General features: G+C 42.4%; 1 protein-coding gene across 1 annotated transcript in view; it reads left to right on the top strand.

Annotated features, from left to right (window-relative positions):
• The first annotated feature begins 524 nt into the window (after window positions 1-524).
• The window catches only part of KIF3B (kinesin family member 3B), a 44,522-nt gene continuing 26,002 nt past the window's right edge, over window positions 525-19,044 (top strand). The window contains exon 1 of the mRNA XM_072736141.1: window positions 525-797. The gene's annotated coding sequence lies outside the window, so the exon portion shown is untranslated. The remainder of the gene's footprint in view (window positions 798-19,044) is intronic.

The following is a 19,044-nucleotide window of genomic DNA, read 5'->3' as shown; positions in this document are numbered from 1 at the left end:
TAGATTTGATTCTAAGAGCAGTGAGATTCCATCAAAGGATGTTAAGCCAGCAATACGACATGATTTATTTTACCTTTTGAAGTGATCAGCCTGGCTCCTTAGGGGAAAACGGCTTGACAGGGCAGGGCTGGACATGAGTGGAAGCAGGTATCAGGGTGGCACTGGAGATGGAGAAAGGTGGAGAGATGGGAGAAATATTTGAGAGGCAGATCCAGAGAGATGATGCGTGAGTGGATGAGGGAGTGAAGGAGAGGGAAGAAAGAGGGGTAATTCCTAAACTTTTATGGCTTGAGTGACTGAGTGACCCTACAAGTCTTAGCAGCAGTTCGGGACTTAAGTCAGATAATGGGTTTGAAAGCGCTTTGGGAAAGGTCAACTGGCAGCTGAAAACGCGTGACCTCGCGTGGCTCGACCAAGGCGCTGAGTCCCATTTTACAGATGGGGAAATTGAGGCACGAGAGCCTGGCAGATGGAGGCAGGGCACAGCGCGCTCGCCTCACACCTCCTGGGTGGGTGAAAGGACCGAGGCGCGCTGGGCGCCTACTAAGCGGCAGTGCGGTGCCCGGCCCCGCTCCCTGCGCCGGCTTCCCTGTTCGCCGCTCGTGCTCCAATAAAGTTATTGAAATTGACATCGGTTGCTAAGGAAGTGGGTCGCTGAGCCGGGTTGCTAAGGAAGTGAGCGGCCGCCGTCTCTCCCCATCCGGGGCAGCGGGGAATGGCTGAGCCCGGGGCTTGCCGCCGCCCCCGCCGCCGCCGCCGCCGCCGCCGCCGCCGCCCGCTGTCGGCTCGCGCCGCAGGTGAGTCGGGGAGGGGCCCGAGCTCCCTCCGGGCAGGCCCGTCGCGCCCGCCGCTAGCGATCCGCCCGGAGGCCCGCCCCGGCGCCGCCGCCTGGCTCTGCTGCTCCACGAGCCGGAGCATCCTCTGCCCAGCCTCCCGGGCATCCTCCGAGGTCCGGGCAGCCTCGCCCCTCCTCCTCCGGGCGGAGGTGCGGCCCGACCCTTCGACCCGGCCTCGAGGCGTCGGGCTCCGTCCGGAGGGCTCTGGGGCCGCGGTCAGAGACCCAGCTCCGGAGAGAGGCAGCGCAGCGAGAGCCCGGGGTCCGAACCTCGCCGCTGCCCCTGGCGCGCTGTGTGACCTTGGGCAGGTCCCTTCCCCGGTCGGGCGTCAGTTGACTGTTTACCCAGGGATCTCCTGACACTTGATGCTCAGAGCGGTTAAGATAATGAGTTATGTACGTTGAAAGTGCCCTGAATGGGGAGAGGGAGAATTCTTAGGGCACACTGGAATGGGGACCAGGGCTCCAGTTTCCAGCCGACAGTGTCTGAGTTGGAGACTCTGCATCTACAGTTAGTAATTGTGTGGCCTTGTCTTGGACAAGTTAATCTCTGAGCCACCTTTTCTTTATCTGTATAACGAGTTGATGAACCCATGCAGATAGCCAGTGAAACAGGGCATGTCAAGTAGCTTGGCACAAAGCAAGTGCCCGACAAGCTATCAGGAGGTGTGAGGGGTGGTTTGGGCGAGGCTTCCAGGAGATGACTTTGGGACTGGTAGGATTTAGGTGTGTAGACTACGAGCTCCTGTGTGTCTTCCTTTGCTGTTGACATCCTCTTGCCCCCAGTTTCACTTTTCCATGCTGCTCAGACCCAGGGAGGTGATGTGGACCTGCACAAGTGGCCCTGGTGGTGGGAACCCCTGAGAGCAAGTTGTAGGTGATTGGGATTATGGTCTTATTTTCACATACTTGGGCTTTGTTGACTCTTTCAGAGAGCAAAAGAGTCTTTTCCTGTGTCTTTTGGAAAGTGCTTAAAGCTTAATCACTATTTGAAAGTATATGATTAAGAAGCACTTTTCGGGTACATTATCTCACTTAATCTTCACCTAGACTTTGCCAGGTAGGTGGTGGTGGTGTCTGCATTTCACAGGTAAATCCTATATTTCCCCCTGTACCCCGCTGTCTCAACAGTAGCTGTTACAAAGCCACTGTGTATTCTTTCATTTTTTCTAACCGCTATGGCTAGAGCCTTTTTTTCCAGTGGCAAGGAAGTAAGATCTTTTAATTTTCTTTTTTTAAGATTTTATTTGTTTATTCATGAGAGACACAGAGAAAGAGGTGGAGACATAGGCGGATGGAGAAGCAGGCTCCCTGCAGGGAGCCCGATGTGGGGCTTCATCCCAAGACGGAGGGATCACGACCTGAACTGAAGGTAGATGCTCAACCATTAAGCTGCCCAGAACCACTAAGCTGCCCAGGTGTCCCAGGAAGTAAGATCTTATATAAAGCTTCATTTAAATATATATCATTCAAAATGTGGACCTCACAAAAGAGCTGGCATATTCAAAAGAGGATTTCTCTGTCCCTCAGTCCCCTCCTCTTTAAAATGGAAGAAGAGGACTAGATGACATCTGAAGGCCCTTTCAGTGCTGTTGTACAATTCTGATTGCAAGCTAGCGTTTTAATAGCGTGGAGTCCGGCTGTCTGGGTTCAAGGCTTGGCTCTGCCACCTTCAAGCTGCGTGCCACTGAGCAGTTGACTTCATCTCCGTGCTGGCTTCCTCATCTGTAAAATGAGGATAATAATAGTATCTACCATGTATGTATGGCTGTTGTGAGGATTCATTTGAGTCTAATATATGTAAAGTGCCTGGCATTTTTGATAAATGTTAGCCATTATTATTTGGGCTTAACATAGCACCCATACAATACTTTAAATTCTATTTATGGTTGGTGAGTGAATAAATTAAAAATTAAAGTATGTGCTCCTAACAGCAGGTTTGTCAACCTCAGAAGGTCACTGCAAGCTTGAAGCAGTAGCTGTCAGAGTATAACATAAACGTTAGTATTATTACAGGGTGGCTCCAGGAGCCTATAACTCCATGCTACAATGGGTTGCAAAGAAAGATGAAAGCTCATGGTAGGATGTTAGGTGTGGTAGCCCAACTCTCAATTGAATAAACATGTACTAAGTCCCTCTGTTGCCAACTGCAACAGAAGGTGTTGAAATCAGTCCCCATTCCATATACTTCAAGGACCTCCAAGCTTAGTTTGCATATTACTAGCTTTGCAAATAATGTGACTTCTTTAAATGAATTCACATCTTGTGTTTGCCCCTACTGCAGAGTAGAACTGCTGGTTCAAATCTTTTTTGTGTCCTAGGCTGCTGTTGGGTTCCTGGGTTAGACGCTTCATTTTGACAACTGATGTATGGGTCCCTGAGAAAGAGTCTTCTCTTCTGCTGGTAATAATACGGTACTGTCTGCATGGTACCTAGTGGTTTACAAAAGTGTTTAAGTTAGTTAAGTGAGTGTTTAAATGAGTTTCACTCATTTGGTGTTATTAGTAGCCCTACAAGGAAGATAAGGTGCAGATTTAAGATCCTCATTTTGCAGGCAAGGGACCTGAGGTAAGAGAAGCCATGCTGCTAGTAAATGGCCCATTTCACCTGGGAATTAGGTCTTCTGGCTCTGGATTCAGTTTTATTCATTCAATATTTGCTGAGCGCCTGGTATGTGTCAGGCCCTGTTCTAGCCTGGAGACAGGATGGTTAGATGAGGTCCTTGCTTTCATGCAGTTTACATTCCAATGGCAGCAACAGAAATATAAATCCATAAATGAACAAGGTAATTTGGACAGAAATAAGGACTGTGATGACAGAAAGAGTAACTTCTTATGGAGATTAAGGTGCTGCTACTTTAATCGGATGGTCAGAGAAGGCCTCTCTCTAAGGTGGTGATTTTTTAAAAAATATAATTAATTAATTAATTAATTAATTAATTTGAAAGAGAGAGAGAGCATGAGGGGGGAGGGGCAGAAGGAGAGGGAGAGAAAGAATCCCAAGCAGACTCTCCACTGAGCACTGAACCTGATGTGGGGCTTGATCCCAGGATTCTGAGATCATGACCTGAGCCAAAATCAAGAGTTGGACGCTTAACTGACTGAACCACACTGGCGCCGCTAAGGTGGTGACAGTTTTGCTGAGATTTGTTGCCAGAAAGGGGCCAACCATTTGGAAATGTGGCAGAAGGAACAGCTAGGGTAAAGGGTCCAAGGGAACAAGCTTGGTAAGTTCTGGGAACTGAAAGAAGGCTCCGAGTGACTGGAGCAGATGAGTTGGAGGTGAAAGGAGAGGGAGAATGGAGAGGTGGGCCAATGGGGAGGGGTGGGGGCTTGTAGGCTAGAGTAAGGGATTTTGATTTGATTCTAAAAGTGTGGGAAGCCTCTAAAGGCTTTAAGAAGGAGAGTGACAATAGTCTATATTTTGTTTTGTTTTGTTTTAAATCACTTTGGTCTCTGTGTGGCCAATGAATTTTAAGGTGGATAAGCATGGCAGCTGGAAGGGAGGTTAGGAGGCTAGTAGAGAGGTGATGGTACCCTGCTGGAGAGGTAGCAGTGGAGATGGCTAGCAGAGGGTGGATTGAGGATGTGTTTTGGAGTCAGAACCAGCAGGATGGTGGTTGGGAAAAGAGCCGAAGGAATTAAGGATGACTCCTGGGTTTTTGGCCTGAGCAGTTAGGTAGATGTTGGTGGTGCCATCTGCCCCTAAATGATGAAAGAATTTTTAGATAAGGTGCCCAGTGAGGAAGAATTAGCAGTGGCTCACTCTGAACTTGTTGGAGGGGCAGAAGGTGTAAACATCACACCTTATAGTCCTTGGGGAAGAGATCCCAGCTTATGCTGCAGGAAGACAGCCAGATGCATCTCATTGAAGCCCCCACCTTGGACATCCGCAATCCCTGCTTTCCTTGCACTCTGGCTCTTTGCCAGTTTGTGGAGTGGCAGGCATGGGCTTTGCCAGGGCAGTGTCCATCTGTCTCATGCTGTTGGTGTTGCTGTCCTGACTTGAGATCTTGGCTGATGAAGGCTGGAAGCAGGCTGGCCGGCTCTGAGAGAGAGAATGGAATCACTGGTGAAGCTCACTGTCAGTGCCTCACATGGCCACAGTTTCCCTGCCAAAGTGGTTCTTTCTTTAGCCATCAAATGACATTTCTAAAGTTTCAGAGCTTTGGATTTGGGGATCCCTTGAGAAGCTGTTGTGTTCTGCCAGAATTCCTAGAGGATTCTTGAACGGAGTATCTCTTCTGAGCAAGAGAATTCAAGCCTTTTTTTTTTTCATATATGCTAATAATGGCTTTTGTAAATTTAGTCTTTACAATGTTGTAAGTTCCATACTAGGAATAATAAGACTGATGATCCCACCACCTTCACTTATATAGCCTTGTTTAGAATGCTCTTTCCTATGCATTCTTATTGACTAATGCCAGTCAGTGGAGCCCATGTGGAATATGTACTATCCTCAGTTTACAGATGAGGCATTGAGATGCTAAGAGGTCATTTGTTTTTGTCCCTAGTGTTAGGCACCTGCTAGGTGCTGGGTTTGGTAGGTTCTTGCTGCTCTGAGTGTGTTTTGTGTGACAGAAATACCTATGTCTCCTGAAAGCTTGTTAGAAATCTGGGCCTAGGGGCACCTGAGTGGCTCAGTTGGTTAAGCGTCTGCCTTTGGCTCAGGCCATGATGCCAGGTCCTGAGATCAAGCCCCACATTGGGCTCCCTGCTCAGTGAGACAATGAGAGTCTGCTTCTCCTTTTTTTTTTTTTTTTTTTTTTTTTTTAAGATTTTACTTATTTATTCATGAGAAAGAGAGAGAGGCAGAGACACAGGCAGAGGGAGAAGCAGGCTCCATGCTCACCAAACCGCTGAGCCACTCAGGGATCCCCCTGCTTCTCCTTTCTTTCTGCTGCTTTCCCTCCTCGTGTTCTCTCTCAAATAAATAAATAAATAAATAAATAAATAAATAAATAAATAAATAAATAAAATCTTTAAAAAAAAAAGAAGAAGACGAAGAAATCTGGGCCTAGATCTAATATACCAAGCTGCATTTTACCAAGAACCCCTGTTGTGTCCTGTGCAAGTTAAAGCTTGAGGTACACTCATTTGGTAATAAATGGCAAAACTAGGCCTTGCCAATGATAATGATAATAAAAGTAATAGGAATAGCCAACAGTTATTGAGCCAAGCACTATCTTAAGTACTTGACACAGGTTATCTCATTTAGTCCTCAAGGCAACCCTGAACATGGGTACTATTATGAACCTGACTTTTCAGAAGAGGAGAGTAGAGGCACACAAAAGTCAAATAACTCCTAGATCTGCTGAGTCCAAGTCCATTGCTCCTTCTACCACTGAGTTGTTCATTCATCTTTCAGGTGGGTAGTACATCCCTGCTGTCTTTGAGAGCCATTCTCTTCTGTTCGTGGGTAACTAATGTCGGATGCTGATGAAAAAGTGTCTTCAAAGAATGTTTGAAGAAATCAGGGGGAAAACCATTGAGCTACTTTAACTGAATCTGGATGTCAGTCACTTGGCCGATAAGTCAGTAAATAGATATCCAGTGTAAAAAAAAAAAAAAAAAAAAAAAAAAAAAGATATCCAGTGTATAAGATAAGCCACCTCTCACACTTAGCAGCCCGACACTCGAGGCCCAAACCGCTGACACGGGTAGGACCTGCAAGCTTGTACGGAGTCATTCGGCCCTACCCTTATTGTTTGTTTCTTTCTTTCTTTCTAAATTTTATTTATTTATTCAAGAGACAGGATGAGCAAGAGAGAGAGAGCACGAGCAGGGGCAGAGGGAGAGGGAGAAGCAGGCTCTCTGCTGAGCAGGAAGCCCGATGCGGGGCTCGATCTCAGGACCCCAGGACCATGACTTGAGCTGAAGGCAGATGCTTAACCTACTGAGCCCCCCAGGAACCCCCCTACATTGTTTCTTGATGGTGGTGATAACATCTGTATGGGTGAGAAGAAAGCAGCCCAAGTCCCACACCACTTGCTGACTAACTACAAAGATTCAGCTTTTTGGTGCTTCAGTTTTCCCTGTCTGCCCAATGGGCTCATTATTTTCCTTTCAACATCACCTGATCTCCCCAGAGTCTTAGAAAGATTTCTTGGTCAAAAAGTATGCCATCACAGGATGTGTGAAAAGTGGGTAGGATCTGGAGGGTTGGGCAAGAATTTTAGTAGCAGTTCTGCCGTTCACTGTGTGACCTGGGGCAAATAACTCAACCTCTAGGGCCCTTAGTTTCTGTGTATGCAAAATAAGGACCTGGGACAGCCTTCTTAGGCTTTTCCAGCCCTGCCTAGAAGACTGAACATGGAGTTGAGTGGTATTTTCTTCCTTGGTGACTTCATGCTGGGCTATCACCCAGACCTTGCAGGGTGGGGCTTTTAGAGCATATTTCTTGGCAGCCAGAGATCATTGATTGCAATCAGTTCATCTTATCAGTGTCACACATCTGCACTGCAGCTCGGGATGTTCATGTTTAAGGCTCAATTAGTCATGGTGACACATTGTGTCTTCTCACTTTGTCACACTGCAGGCATTGAGCTCTTCACACACAGGCAGATCTATCTTTAGTATGCTGATTTATTTAAATCAGGGTTTGCATTAGAGAGCACCAATGATCATTGTGGTGGGTGTGGTTTTATTTTTAAAGTTTTTGGCAGGATATTTGCAGCACTTGCATTTTGTCATATTTGAACACGGTGTATAAATGGAAGCAAGTTCAAGGGAACTAGAAATTGCAGTAGATTATTGGGAGTTGAAACAGGATGCGTGCTTTTACCTAGTCTGGGGTCCTTCGTATCACCTTCAGCAGTGATTCCAGGAAGTGCTTGCTTTGGGGGCTTTTGTGTGGGAATAAAGCAAATAGAAACTAAAAGCTCATAGCAGTCTCCGGAGGTATAGTAGATTGCAGTAATTATTAGTTTATAACACATTTCAATAACCTAAGCAAAAAACCTTAGCTAGTAAATCACAAAGATTCCATTCAGGTGAGATAAAATATCAGCTCGGGTTACTTAAGACAACCGCAAGAAGATAGTTCTTGGTGGAATTAGTTACTGGTTTTGCAAGATCTGCAGTAACGAATCAGATTCTAGCCTAAGAAATATATAGCATGTTTTTCCTTCCTTATTGCTTCAGTTGCCAACGTTTTAAATTAACTAGTTGTTTCCCAGCATTTTTTATTTTTAAAGATTTTATTATTTATTTATTTATTCATTCATTCATTCATTCATGAGAGACACAGAAAGAGAGGCAGAGACATAGGCAAAGAGAGAAGCAGGCTCCATGCAGGGAGCTGGATGTGGAACTTGATCCCGAGATTCCAGGATCACACCCTTAGCCAAAGGCAGTCAACCGCTGAGCCACACAGGCGTCCCTCCAGCGTTTTTTAATAGAATTTTTTCCCCCCGATTATAAAAATAATGAATTTCTGTTGAGGAAAAATGAGGAAAGTCCTGAAGAGACTAAATAAGATTCACTTTGGGTCCCTGGTTGGCTCAGTCAGTGGAGTGTGTGACTCTTGATCTTAGGGTTGTGAGTTCGAGCCCTGTATTGGGTGTGGAGATTACTTAAAAATAAAAACTTAAAAAAAAATGCTTTAAAAGATTCACTTTAAGTCCCACTACCCAGAACTAACCACTATAACATCTTACTATCCAAAGGCAAATATATCCTTAAATTATTTTTTCTCCGGGATGTATAGTTGTTACCTATTTCCCCTATTGTCATTTAGGCTAGTTTCAATATTAAATATTATAAACAATGCTACAGAGAATAACTTGATGAATATCTTTGCGTAAACCTTTATCTGCATTTCTGACAATTTCTTTGAAATAGATGATTTGTGGGGATCCCTGGGTGGCTCAGTGGTTTAGCGCCTGCCTTTGGCCCAGGGTGCGATCCTGGAGTCCCAGGATCAAGTCCCGCGTCAGGCTCCCTGCATGGAGCCTGCTTCTCCCTTTGCCTGTGTCTCTACCTCTCTCTCTCTATGTCTATCATGAATAAATAAATAAAATCTTTTTTAAAAAAGAAGCTTATAAAAAATTAAATAGATGATTTGTTAAAAAAATTTAATTATAAAGGCAGCCTCCTTCAATAATGTTTTTAACAAAGCAATGTCTAAATCAAGTTGCAAAAGCAGACATTATTACAATTTAGTGGGGAGGGATTACCTGTGAAAATGGTATCCTCTCTCAATTTCAGTAAACTTGTCTACTTGCAGGTATATTTTTAGATAAATATACCACCCAAAGCAGACTTTTCATTTTGCATTTGGAAATGTTCATTTAACATTTCATAACCATGTTTTCATGTTACTATGTACCATTTACTACAAAGTAAATTCTCCCTGGATTGGGCATTTGTTTCCAGCTTTTTATAATCCCATATAGTGCTCTAATGAACATCTCTGCTTCTTTCTCAGCCTCATAAGAGAACAATTCTAAATAAATACTTTGGGGAAAGTTAGAACTTAAAAAAGTTCTAAAGGAGAACTGTATATTTTCTTTCTTAAAATCTTACTAGGATCCTCTAAAAGTATTTTTTAAAAACTGGCTCTAGGGATCCCTGGGTGGCGCAGCGGTTTAGCGCCTGCCTTTGGCCCAGGGCACGATCCTGGAGACCCGGGGTTGAATCCCATGTCGGGCTCCCGGTGCATGGAGCCTGCTTCTCCCTCTGCCTGTGTCTCTGCCTCTCTCTCTTTCTGTGTGACTATCATAAATAAATAAAAAATAAAAAATAAAATAAAAAAAATAAAAACTGGCTCTATTGAGGTATAATTCACATACCATAAGGATCTTCTAATAAGTTTTTTCAGTCCTCTTTGCTGCTTTTCCTTAATCCACTTTTCTTTTTGATACAGAATTCCCAATGTGGAAGACTCAGAACATGAGCATATTTAAACCCTCCATTCCCTGAATAGGCTGTTGTTTGGTGACATTAACCAGAAGTACTGTACATACATTGTCAGGTTTGTGCACTGTATGAGCTGTGAGAGCATGCTACCATTGTGGAATGGTGATTCCACAATGGTACAAATGTGCCATCGTTTGATGGCAGTACTGGTGAACCTTTTTTTTTTTTTCCTTAAGATTTTACTTATTTGAGAGACAGAGTGAGCAAGAGCAGGGGGAAAGGCAGAAGGAGAGAGAAAGGGAGAAGCAGACTCCCTGCTGAGCAGGGAACCGACTCTGGGCTTGATCTCAGGCCCCAGGGATCATGACCTGAGTTGAAGGCAGACACTTAACTGACTGAGCCATCCAGGCACCCCATTGCTGGACTTTTGGAGAGGGATTTTTTTTCTTTAAGTATTTTACTCATCATATTACTGAAATAAATCCTGTGATTTATAGGAAATTCTGCTTCATAGACTTTGGGAACTGTTTACTATAGTTGTAGCACATTTGGCAGAGCTTCTCGAACATTAACGCACACACAAATCACTAGAAATTTTGATAAAATGGGATTCTGATTTGGGGTATCTAGATGGGGTTAGATTCTGCAGAGTTAAACCAGGTGGAACAGAAGACTTTAGGTGGCACTCAAATACCACATCCTTACTTACATTGAATGGCATGGTGAGCATTATTTCCCCCCTTATTTTAATTATTTTTATTTTTTATTTTTTTAAAAAAAGTATTATTTGACAAAGCGAGCGCTTGCACAAGTAGGCAGAGCAGCAGGCAAAGAGAAAGGGAGAAGCAGGCTCTGCACTCAACAGAGAGCCTGATGTGGGGCTCGACCCCAGGACCCTGAGATTATAACCTGAACCAAAGGCAGACACTTAACCCTTAACCAACTGACCCACCCAGGCACTGCCCCCTCTTTTTTTGTTTTTCAAGATTTATTCATTATTTGAGTGAGAGCCTGAGTGCAGGGGAGTGGGGAGGGATGGAAGAAAGGGAGAGAGAAACTCTAAGCTGACCACGCTTCAGCATGGAGTACAGAGCTCAAGCAGGGCTCTGTGTCTGGACCCTGAGATCAGGACCTGAGCTGAAACCAAGAGTTGGACTTAACCTTAGCCGATTGTGCCACCTGGTACCCTGAGCATTATTCCCTTTTAAACTCATTTAGTTCTTCTGACTGTGTCAAGGAGAATATTTGTTTGGTTCCTGTCTAACACTTGCTAAGCTGGCTTTCTAACCAGAGGTGATGAGACCTCAGCCCTTAGAGAAGCCACAGTATATAGCTAGAATTTAGTAACGTTGTATGTCCTTATATTTATTTTCATAGTTACCTTCTATTTACAGCAAGTGATACTGATTTTTTATTCATGAAGTGATAAAAAGTTTCTTTTAAAAATAAATTTGGAAAAAAAAATAAAAATAATAAAAATAAATTTGGATTAAAAGAAAGTAGGTTTAAAGAAAAACCTTGAGTAAATAATAATACAGGTGGTGCATGGAGATGGTAAAAAAAAAATGTGAAGAGGCAACCCAACGACTGATATCTTGGGCTGTATGGAAAAAAGGGCCATGAACTTTGGAGCCAGGTAGACCTGGTTTCTGAGTATTTTGCCACTTATTAACTTGGTATGTCATGTTACTTCCCTCTCCCCATCTCAGGATTTTTCTCCTCTAAATTTTTCTCCTCTAAAGCACCTCCTGTGGGCCAGGCACTGTAATGCTTGTCTCTTCTAATCCTCACACAACCCCAAGCAGCAGGGTATTGGTGGTCTTCTCGTTTTACAGATGAGCAAATAGACTGAGAAAGGTGGAGGAACTTGTGCAGAGCCCCAGAGCTCAGGAGGGTAGAATTGGGATGGGGTAACTGGGGGAAGGGCACTAAGGAGGGCACTTGATGGGATGAGCACTCGGTGTCATACTATATGTTGGCAAATTGAATTTAAATTAAAAAAAAAATGGTTTTCAATCTCAGGTGTCCCTGAATCTTTAGTCCAGACCACTTCCCTCTTTAAAATGTAGATTTTGTGCTGGCTCTCTACCCAGTTGAAAGGCAGTCTGATTAAAATGAGAAGTCCTTAAGGGAAGCCTGGATGGCTCAAACGGTTAATAAGCCTCTGACTCTTTTTTTTTTTTTAAGCCTCTGACTCTTGATTTTGGCTCAGGTCTTGATCTTAGGGTCCTGGGATCGAGCGGGGAGTCTACTTGAGATGTGTTTTCTCTTTTCCTTCTGCTTGTTCATGAACGCACGGCGCGCACGCTCTCTCTCTCTTAAATAAATAAATAATAAATAAATAAATAAATAAATATTTTTTAAAGAATGAAAAGTCATTGAGTAGAATACACCTATGTTCACTACAGCATTATTCAGAATAGCCAGGAGGTGGTAGTAGTTCAGATGTCCATGCACAGGTCAGTGGATTTAAAAAATGTGGCATATACATACAATAGGATATTATTTAGCCTTAAAAAACAAGGCAATCTTGTTCCATGCTATAATAGGGAGGTGGAGTGGTAGTTTCCAGGGACTGGGGAGAGGGGGAAATGGGGAGTTTTTGTTTGATAGGTATAGAGTTTCAGTCTGGCAAGATGAAAAAGTTCTAGAGATCTGTTGTACAACAATGTGGATGTAATTGACACTACTGAACTGTACACTTAAAAATGGTTAAGAGGGTACATTTTATATGAGTGTGGGTTTTTTAAACCACAATTAAACATTTCCTAAAAGTAGAAAAAAGAAAAGAAAAAAAAAGAAAAGCTGTTGGTCAAAAGGCATTTTTTTTTCATTTTGAGAAATTTTAAGCATACATAAAAATAGAATAGTATAATGAACCATGAACCCATTACCCACCTCTAGCAGTTATCAGCACATGGCACTTCTGTTCTACCAATAACCTCCCATCCAACCCGCCCCACTCTGGTTTATTGTGATCCCAGACAGCACAGAACTTTATCTGAAAGCACTTTTATGTGTATGCCTAAAAGTAGGAACTTTCTTTAAAAAAAACACCATCTGGGATCCCTGGGTGGCTCAGCGGTTTAGCGCCTGCCTTTGGCCCAGGGCGTGATCCTGGAGCCCCGAGATCGAGTCCCACATTGGGCTCCCGGCATGGAGCCTGCTTCTTCCTCCTCCTGTGTCTCTGCCTCTCTCTCTCTCTATGTCTATCATAAATAAATGAATAAATAAGTCTTTAAAAAAAAACACCATCTTCACACTTAAAAAAAGTAATAATAATTCTTTAACGTCATCTAATATCCAGTGTTCAAATGCCGTTGGTTGTTTCATACATTTTGTAATAGTTGGTTCATATGAATCAAGTTCCAAAAAGGGCCCCAGTCAAGCACCAAGTGTTATATTTGGTTGATTTTAAGTGTCTTACATCAACAGAGTGTACATTTTTAGCAGAGAAACATCTTTGTTTCTTTCCTGGCTTAGTATATGCAATGAGAAGTCCCTGGCAGGAAGGCTTTTCCAGCTTCATAGCCTCGTGGTGGTTATGAGTGTAAGTTCTATATGTTAAGTGGGTATAGACAACAGGGTGCACTGGTATTGGGGGGATTAGTGAGACAGTGGGGGAAGGGAGCAAGATGGCACCCTCTATCAAAAAGGAACATGTATAGCTTTACACCTCTGGGAATGGATCCTGCTAACTACTCCTCCCTGTAGTTAAAGGTCTATTTTCAGGATATTCACTGTAGCATTGTTTATAGTACCAAAAGACCAGAAACCATGAAAAAATCCCTTAGTAACAGAATAATCAAATACATTATAAATTTATTTTATTTTAAGTAAACCCTACACCACTGTGGGGCTGGAACTCTTGACCCTGAGATCAAGAGTTGCATGCTCTGCTGACTCAGCCAGTCAGGTGCCCCATCAAATATGTTATAAAGCAACTACACCATGACATCTGGGCAGCTGTTTAAAGGAGGAGGTGGTACAGAATTTGCCTCAATGATCTATAAAGTAAGATGGAGAATGTTACATAGTATACTTCCACTTTATTTTAAAAAAGGGGGGGAAGAAAAAATGGTGGGAGAACAATACAGATACATTAATGCTTGCAAATGCATTGAGTATCTCCCCAAGGCATAGGAAGAATATTACTTGTTTATTGTAACTTACCTGTACAGCTTGAATTGTTTTAATCTATGCATATATTGATGCAGACATAAATATGTGTGTATTAAGAATAAGTTCATATGGGCAGCCTGGGTGGCTCAGCAGTTAGTGCTGCCTTCAGCCCAGGGCCTGATCCTGGGAACCCGGGATCGAGTCCCGCCTCGGGCTCCCTGCATGGAGCCTGCTTCTCCCTCTGCCTGTGTCTCTCATGAATAAATAAATAAATAAATAAATAAATAAATAAATAAATAAATAACTCTTAAAAAAATAAAGAATAAGTTCATATGTAGGTCTTTAAATAAGATAAGCCTAGATTTGAATCCTGACTGTTCTACTTAATTGTTGTGAGACCTTGAGCAAAAAATTTCTCTGAACCTCCCATTCTTATTTTTAAAATAAGGCTAATACTATGCCTCCTAAGGTGATTTTGAGGATTAGATTAGGAATATACATGAAACTCTTGCTAAACTATGAGTTGTGACTATTAAATACAACAAAACCCCAAACCTACACTGATTCTAATGAGAAGTATCCTCTAGATTTTTTTTTAAAGATTTTTATTTATTTATTCACGAGAGACACAGAGAGAGAGAGAGAGAGAGAGAGAGAGAGAGAGGCAGAGAGGCAGAGACACAGGCAGAGGGAGAAGCAGGCTCCATGCAGGGAGCCTGACGTGGGACTTGATCCTGGGTCTCCAGGATCATGCCCTGGGCTGCAGGTAGCACTAAACCGCTGAGCCACCAGGGCTGCCCTATCCTCTAGATTTGAATATATTTTTATGAATGTCTCACAATTGGATTACACCCCCCCCAAATAAAAAGAAAAAGGATTTTTCCCCCATCTTTTCCCCCCCTCGATCAATGCTTTCTTTGTTTGGCTGTTTGGGTTATCATGCCTGGTGCCCATTTGAATTCAGGACAGGAATTTATTTGTTCATGTTTCTTGTATGTGACCTTTGTAGGTTTCTCTCCAGATAAGTAGGCTCTCTTCCTAAGATACTTAACCTGAAATCAAGGTGCTAGACATTTTTCCCCCAAAGAAAAAATAGCTTTGGGACGCCTGGGTGGCTCACTGGTTGAGCATCTGCCTTTGGCTCAGGGTGTGATCCTGGAGTCCCGGGATCAGGTTCCACATTGGGGTCCCTGCATGGAACCTGCTCCTCCCTCTGCCTGTGTTTTTGCCTCCCTCTCTGTCTCTCTTATGAATAAATAAATAAAATCTTTTAAAAAATAGCTTTATTGCTGTCCTCCCACTTGATTATAAGAAACAAAATATATGCACCTATCAAAAAGGCCAGAGAAAGAAAAAAAAAATCACTTGCAAGCTCACTCCCTAGATCAATGTTTGCATTCTATGAGTGTTCATTACACATCTTATGCTAGGCTAAGCACTGAGCATTTATTAGTTTATGTAATCCATAGACTATTTCTTTAAGGTAGGTGTTATTTTTAAAAATATTATATTTATTTATTCATGAAAATCACACAGAGAGAGGCAGAGACCTAGGCAGAGGGAGAAGCAGGCCCCCCACAAAAAGCCCTGAGCTGAAGACAGACACTCAACTGCTAAGCCACTGAGGTGTCCCAAGGTAGGTGTCATTAACTGCATTTTATGTAAGAAACTATGAATTATGTAACTGTCTCAAGATTTTGTAGCTAAGTGGCAGTGCAGAAATTCAAACCCTGTCTTGTTGAACACTAAAGTTCATGCTTTTAACCCTGACTTTACACTCTTTACCCCATATCTTTCTTTGCACATGTGCATGTCCACATGTAAACATAAATCACATCATAATAACTCTTCTGTTTGGTAGTCTGCTTTTTTTCACTCAGCAAAATGCCATGAACATCTTCCTATAAGTAAATACCTAGAGGTGTATTGTCATTTTAGTGATTGCATAATTTCCCACTGTAGAGATGTATCTTAACCAATCCTTTATTGATGAGTATTTAGGTGATTAGAGATGGTACTGTAAATCATTATAGACATATATGTACATCTTGCACATATATTCGGTTATTGATATCCTTAAAATAATTCTAAAAAATGGGAGTGGCTGTTTCCAGGGATTATAACATTTTGAGTATTACATTTCAATGGATTGATCAAGATATTGATTACTCAATTCTTCTCAAATAGTCTATGCCAGTTTGAGAAGCTACGGCTCTCATATGTACCATATGTATATATGTACCATAAGGGACAGTTTACAGGATTTTAGACAGTTCGCACAACTGTCTGGCTATAAACATTGCCTGTAATAACAACAGACTATATTTAATTAGTCTAGTATTTTGACATCTTTGCTTTAAATGCTTTTAGGGCTGAGGCTACCTAACAGGCCACAATGACATTAGAATGTTAAAGATGCCATTACCATCGACCTCATGGAAGCTCTTTTATGACACTTAACCATAAAGTTGAGATAAGTACTTTTACTTCTAGGGCCCTTTGTTCATCAAGTAAAACATTTTTTCCTTTTTTCTTTTTAAAGTTACTTATTTATTTTTATGAGTAATCTCTACACCCAGTGTGGGGCTCAGACTCACGATCCCGAGATCAAGAGTCACACGCTCCGACTGAGCCAGCCAGGCATCCCAAAGCATTTTTATTACCTTATATTTATGGTGATCCGTGAAACTAGATAGATGAAAAAGAAGAAAAGGATGAATTTTAATATCTGGATATTAGTTTACTAATTAATTTCACAAGATTTTTCCATTTCATTTTTCCCCTAATTTTATTTTTCTGATCACACAATATATTCCCATGACTTAAAACTGAAGAGGTCCAAACGGTATACATGCAAAGTCTCCCTCCTACTCTTGGCCCTCACCAGACAGCTCTTTCCCTACAGGCAACTGATACTGGTATCTGGCTCATGAATATCCCTTCAAATATATTTTATGCATATATGAGCATATATAGAAGTGTTCCCTCAACACAAATCTATGTCCTTTTTAAAGTTCTGCAGGGCAATGATGTTATTTTTCAAAAGGAGATGAATAATCTTGCTTTAAAAATTATGTAACTCACATTTTGATAACTGGCCATTATAGGAACAAGAGGCCCAGAATTGGACTTGCTCTCTAGGGGTAGTTCAGGGATTGCAAATAAGGAGTCATAGTACTTCAACCCAATTAGCAGCCATTGTGAGAGAGTGGTGTTGATGGTGATGAGGTGGATACACAGTAGAAGCAGCTGCTTCCCCTGAGAGAAACTTGCACAGGGAGTTGTTTTGGGATAGTTAATAGGGAGTTGCTTTATCTTCTTGCCTGAGAGTTGCAGTGTTTTTTCAGATGGCCCACGTGATCTGTGGCTTTAGCTGCCTTCCAGATACTCTGAGTCCTTGAACTTCAGGCCAGGCGGTTGGCAGGTGGTTGCCTGGTATGATCTTAGAGGACACTGTGTTGGAATGCATTGATTAAAGATGCATTAGTATGCACTCTGCGCCTGCAGATTGCTCCTCCTTGCAGGGGTGTTTCTGGTGAATTGCCAGACCTTTATTTTTTCCCATTTGAAGATACCACATGCTCATGAAAGAATATTTGGAAAATACAGGATTGTTGAGGAAGCAGGGGAAATCACCTATAGTCCCATCACCCAAAATGGACCACTGTTGATGTTTTCATGTGTCTTATTTTTAGAAAATTGTGATTATATGCATTCAACTTTGTAAACTGCTTTATGATAAGCATTTTCCATGTCATTAAAGAACCTTGGTAAATGTCATTTAAAAAGATGGGCTAAAAAAATAATAATAATAAAAATAAAAAATAAAAAAATAAAAAGATGGGCTAGGGCAGCTCTGGTGGTGCAGCGGTTTAGCGCCGCCTTCAGTCCAGGGTGTGATCCTGGAGACCCTGGATCAAGTCCCACGTCGGGCTCCCTGCATGGAGCCTGCTTCTCCCTCTGCCTCTCTCTCTCTCTCTCTCTCTCTCTCTGTCTGTCTCTATGAATAAATAAATAAAATCTTAAAAAAAAAAATAAAAAGATGGGCTAGCATGGCGAGCCTTTCTAATCAGATCATATGTACATGAATTTGGTTATAGACAGAGAGGCCTATAGGAGCCAGGCAGGAAGTACAAATGGGCAAAGCATGCCAGGAGTGAGACAGTAGGGAGCAGGTTTGGGGAGGATTGGAGAGGTCAGGTCCTCCAAAGAGGCAGCTGTTTCTCAGCTCCCGTTGCTGCCAGTTAGGGCATGGGCCAGGGGTTGTCAGATATTACCATTCTTTAAGAAAAGCAAAAAAACTTTGTTTTTTAAAATGTAAAACTGGGCAGCCCTGGTGGCTCAGTGGTTTAGCGCCTGCCTTTAGCCCAGGGTGTGATCCGAGACCTGGGATCGAGTCCCACATCGGGCTCCCTGCATGGAGCCTGCTTCTCCCTCTGCCTGTGTTTCTGCCTCTCTCTCTGTGTGTGTGTGTGTGTGTGTGTGTCTCAAATAAATAAATAAATAAATAAATAAATAAAATCTTTAAAATAAATAAATAAAATGTAAAATTGGTAGGTTTTTGTTTTTGAGAAAATTTTGAACATTCAGAGAATATGAGAAACAATCAGAATTGACAGCTGTTTACATTTTCTCTTACTTTCTTCAAACCTCTTTTCCCTGTTTTTGTTTTGTTTTGTTTTTTAAGTATACTTTACTCCTAATGTGGGGTTCAAACTCGCAATTGTGAGATTAAGAGCCGCATGCTCCACCAACTAAGCCAGCTAGGTGTACCTCCCTGTTTGTTTGCTTTTTTTTTTTTTTTAAGAGAAATGATAAAATATTACAGATAAAAGTGAAATATCCTTCCCATTTTTAAAAAAGATTTTATTTATTCATAAGAGACACAGAGAGAGAGGCAGAGGCACAGGCAGAGGGAGAAGCAGGCTCCATGCAGAGAGCCCAACATGGAACTCCATCCCAGGTCTCCAGGATTACGCCCTGGGCCGAAGGCAGGCGCAACCTGCTGAGCCACCTGGGCTGCCCAATCCTTCCCATTTTTAATCCCATTCTCTACCTCTCCCTCTCCCCAATTTGGGCAGCTGCTATCATAAGTTGTTTTGTATCTTTCTATCCCATTTTTTAATACTTACATATAAGTAAATGCAACTCCACGGGCACCATATTTTATAAATTTTTAATCATAATTATCACTCTGCACTTGCTTTTTCATTCAGCCTGTTTATCCAT

This window comes from Vulpes vulpes, chromosome 14 (genome assembly GCF_048418805.1).
Source record: "Vulpes vulpes isolate BD-2025 chromosome 14, VulVul3, whole genome shotgun sequence".
In the NCBI taxonomy this organism is placed as follows: Eukaryota; Metazoa; Chordata; class Mammalia; order Carnivora; family Canidae; genus Vulpes; species Vulpes vulpes.
This window is presented reverse-complemented; position numbering and strand designations above follow the sequence as displayed.